This window comes from Alosa alosa, chromosome 4 (assembly GCF_017589495.1).
Source record: "Alosa alosa isolate M-15738 ecotype Scorff River chromosome 4, AALO_Geno_1.1, whole genome shotgun sequence".
Lineage (NCBI taxonomy): Eukaryota > Metazoa > Chordata > Actinopteri > Clupeiformes > Clupeidae > Alosa > Alosa alosa.
Genome location: NC_063192.1, coordinates 2,230,170 through 2,235,194, shown reverse-complemented (window position 1 = coordinate 2,235,194; position 5,025 = coordinate 2,230,170).

Below are 5,025 nucleotides of genomic sequence, written 5' to 3'. Positions count from 1 at the left end.
TTTTTTTAACATTTTTATTAAAAATGGCACGTCCAAAATTATTCATACCCTTTTTAAATAATCAGTGGAAACATCTTTATTTACATTCAAAGCTCTCAAAACGGTTCTTATAATACCTACCAAGCCTCTCCATGTCTCCACAATGATTCTAGACCGCACCTTTTTAACAGCAATCTGGGTTTTGAGTCAAAAGCGATTATTTGCCATCCCTCTGGCAAATGGGATATCTGCTAAGACCTGAACAAAATCTCTTTCCACTTTAGGAAATTACACAAACTCAGCCAACTGCTAGCTAGCTAGCCAGCTAGCTAAAATTTTTAAATTATTAAAATATCCCTCGGGATGAATAAAGTATCTATCTATCTGTCTGTCTATCTATCTGCACACACCTTTAAAACTAGATGGTAATGATGGTAGTTGTGAATAGCCAGCAACCAAAGTTTGAAGTATCATCACAGAGGCTAGCTTTTATCTTTTACTGTCTCTATGGCTTTTACTGCCATTGATGCCAATGCTACTGACAGCTTCTTCTACTGTGTAAAGTAGGTTACAATAGCCTTTTCACAACAGCGACATCTCTGTTCAGGAGAATATTGCAACTAATGGCGCGACCATCACGCACCACACAAGTATAAATGGTTACGGCGCTCCCATGACGTCTCATTGTCGCACTACAGGTCGGGAATGTTGAGTATGTAACACGTTTATGTGATGTGATGGTTTGGAGTTTAAGTGATGGTTTGGAGTAATTTCACCCTAGGGTCCTTTGCACCATGACCTCGAGCCAAACACCCGCCCATAAGCTGTTTTCCCTTGGTCGAACATTGGTTGCTGTATGTGAAAACGAATGACGTTAGGAACACTGAGTCGGTTTATTGATGTTTGGCACTCGATTCTCCCGGCTCAGTGGCACGAACCGGGTTAATTAACCGACACATTGTTCATCAACACTAATTCTCCCTCCTTTTCTGCCCGAATGAAACAGCATGAGAGCGCATGAACCATATCGTTTCTCCCGCATTTTATTTGCCAAATTTGTCAGCTTACATTTGAAATCATAGCCTACTTCTTTGTCTTTATCGCCATGGCGGTACGCATTTAGAATAAAGAATAACGTTTGCGAACCCTTTTGTTTTGATGCCAGCATAAAAACAAGCTTACCATCGGCCTATCCGCAAATTTGAAACAAAAGGGATGAATTGAACGATGGTGAAGTCGGACATATAGGCATAGTTCATATTGAAAAAAGTTATACAATTTGGAACTCTTAGCTTTTCTTTTAATGTCATCTATCATAACGTTAGCATGCGCAGTCTGCACCATACTGGCTTAAGCCCAATTTATACCAAAGATTCGCTCGGCTATTATTTGACAATGCTGTCTCGTTACAATACTATAATTAGTTAAATATAATTATCTGAAATGCAGTGGCTTTCAATTTGTTATTTAATATTTAATCTGTGTAGCACACAGTTGATTTGACATTCATGAACAGCCGTCGACACATGAAGCGGTTTTAATCATTAGCAGCCTACAGAATTATACCTTTGGCTTGCATCATATATAATTTAGCCACTGGCATAGCCTATGTACAGTACCCTCCAGAATTATTGGCACCTCTGCTAAAGTTGAATAAAAACCGGTATAAAAAATAATCTGTAGGTGATTTATTGTAATCTCACAATGACAAAAAATAGGAAACATCCAACCTTGAAGGGAAGCACATTTATTTTGAGGAAAAGGAAATATATTTATAAAAGAAATACATATTTTTAACTAAAACATGTTGCTCAGGATTATTGCCACCCCTGAAAAATCTTATAAACAAAACCTAACAGAAGCATTTTCCTATCTAATTTCAATGTATTTAAGTTAATCAGAGTGTCTGTGAACTTCCAGAAGTAGTCACACAGAGGCTAAATCCTCTAGTCATTTTTCAACATTGAAAAGACAAGAGAATACACTAAATTTAAATAAAAAGAAAGTGTGCTGACATTTGTAAGTCAGAGAATATCTATGACAACTAGGTACTTTGTTGGAAATATATTTATAGTTTACCGTTAAAACTATTATTAAACGGTTCTAATCATCTGGAAATGTGACTAACATGCTTGGACAAAGACCCATGGTTATCTTGCCCCCACGCACAGAATGGAGGATGGTAAGTTAGGCAAAAAATTCCATAAGAACCACTGTTGGAGAGTTACAGACAAAGGTATCATCTTGGGGTCACCAAGTCCCCCAACAAATCTTGCTAATAGATTATTTAGAGGGCATGCCAGGTAAAAACATGTCCAGTCATTTAATTACCAATGTAAATGGCAGGAGTTACTGAATGGTACAGTGACTTTGTCTGGAAGTGTGGTATATTGTCAGATGAAATGAAAATTGCGCTCTTTGGCTATAAACACTTTAGGTGTGTTTGGCATACATAGAAGAATAACTATACTGAAAAGAACCCCATGCCTAATGCGAATTATGGTGGAGGAGATGTGCTATTTTGGGGCTGTTTTTATTCCCAAAGGCCTTGGGAACCTAATTAAGGTGCACAGTATCATGAACACCAAGAAAAACCTGAACATTTTCAAAGGAAATCTGTCAATCTCTGCCCAGACACTAAAAGCTGGTCATGATTGGATCATTCATCAGGTCAATGAACCAAAACAAATGTCCAGATCAAAACAAATATGGTTTGCTAAACACAAAATCATGCTCCAGACATTGCCATCTCACTCCCCTGATCTAAACAGTGGGGTGAGTCAAAGAGGAGAATGCACAAGTGTAGACCTAGGAATCTGGACAATCTGGGGAGATTTAAATCCCTTGCTTTGTACAGTATTTTCCAACTTTATGGGGTGTCACAGGAGAATATTACAAGCTGTTGGCTTGGCAAAGGGAGGCTTAAGAAGGTATTACAAGCAGGGGTGCCAATAATTGTGAGCGAAGTGTTTTTGTTAAAATATTTATTTATGAGATTTTCATTTTTCTCAAAATAAATTTGCTTTCCTTCAAGGTTGTATTTTTCCTATTTTTTTTTTTCATTGTGAGATTACAATAAATCACCAACAGATTATGTTTTATACCATTTTTTAGTCGACTTTAGCAGAGGTGCCAATAATTCTGGAGGGTACTGTAGGCCTACTGTCACTGAACAGACTACCAGTGCATGACACTTCTTCAACAGTAGGACATGTCTTTCATTAAAGAGTATTAACTAAAAGAGCATGAGCAAAAACACTTTTAGACATAGAGGAAACTGAAAACCACAAGACCAAGGTAAAGACCATGGCAGTCATAGAATAACAAGCCCATAGGTAATGAGTAAGGGATAATGTATAGAACGCCGGTCATTATTGGGAAAATAAGTCCGCTGGCGCGTCAGGGTCCGGTTCACCCTGTCGGGACTTATTTTCCCAATAATGACCGGCGTTCTATACATTATCCCGCTTATTATACGGTACTTGCCAAAATGAAAAAATAAACTCCACGATATGTCTCTTTACATTTATTTGTTACCGTTTCGTCGTGGCTTTTGCTGAGAAACAAATAGTTCGCAACACACGCTGAACTTGAATCAAACATTCTTTAGAACACAGCTGATCAACCGTCTGCTTTCACTTTTGAATGAAGTTCCAATGCAAGAAGTGACCGGAATACTTGCGGAGTGATATGATCAGCAGCACAAAACCCGTTGCCATTGACAGCGGTAATTATATGTTTGCAACGGTAATTACATGAATTTATTTTACCGTAGAACGTTGGGAAATCCCATTCAAGTCAATGGAGCGTTCTACTAGCATTGTGAAGAGCCGTATAATAAGTGAGAGTAATTACCTTGACAAATGGGGCAGGGGAGGCCAACACAGCTAATGTTCCAATATCTTGAATTGTATCAGAGACACACAAAATCTTTGCATGTAGTATGCACGGTCCCACTGTTTGAAAGGGTCATCTAACTTCTAACTTCTAACATCTAACGGGTGGAAAAAGATGATTATTACAGTCAGGACTGACTATGCGAAGATCAGACAAATGAAACGTTTACCTAAACTGTATCTAAATCAGGTGTTGAACCTACTCTTGTGCTGTAGGAGCTGTGTGATGGGGAGAAGATACGTTTTTTTTTTTTATGTAATCAGTGCAGCAAGTGATAACAGTTTACAAATCTTGACCTCTACACTGCACCAGTCTGTTTCAGGTGCCTGGTCAACCATTTTAATGCTAAGCTCAGAAATACCATTGGCACAAACACACACACACACGCACATACACACACACACCCAAGTGGGTCAACATTGAACCATTTGCACAATAAACATTGTGTTTATTAAGTGGGAGGTTACTGAGACTGCTTTATCTCTGTGGTTAAATAAGGATGTGGGCAGAATGACCATGCCAGAGAGGTATTCTCAAATGTAGATCCTGTTTACCTGTTTGAGAACAAACTGAAATACACATGTCCTTCAACTGCCCTGAAAACTAACATTTACCTATGGGAATGATTGCATTGATGTACCATCGAAAGAAATTTTAGTTCTCGAAAGCTCAGGAGACCTATAGATATGATTTCAGATTGTTTCAAGTATATACATTAGCCTATAAATTTCATTTTATCAATTTATTTAAGAGAAAGAGTTAAAGAAAATGAGATTGTATAGTAAAAAGCTACCCTAACTGACACATCAACAAATCTACATCATGGTGATCCAGTTATTTGCTTCTATTGTTAACATGTACTGTAATGACATGTGAAACAGAGAAAGTCCAAAGTCAGATTTAGCCTAACCCTATATGGTAAGAGACAGTGACATGAACAATACTGGCTTCAGATATATTTGCTTGATATGAGATCTGTTATGTAAATAAGAAGGTCACCTTATATGGTTATAGCAGCAATCCTACCAGCAGAGCTCTGTTATGGGTCAATATGGCTTAGCTTTTGTGAGTAAGGATTTAGGTCTCAAGAGGTTGCATGAGGCATGTACAGATTTCTAAGAGGTTTCGAAGGTTTCCAATATGTGTGTC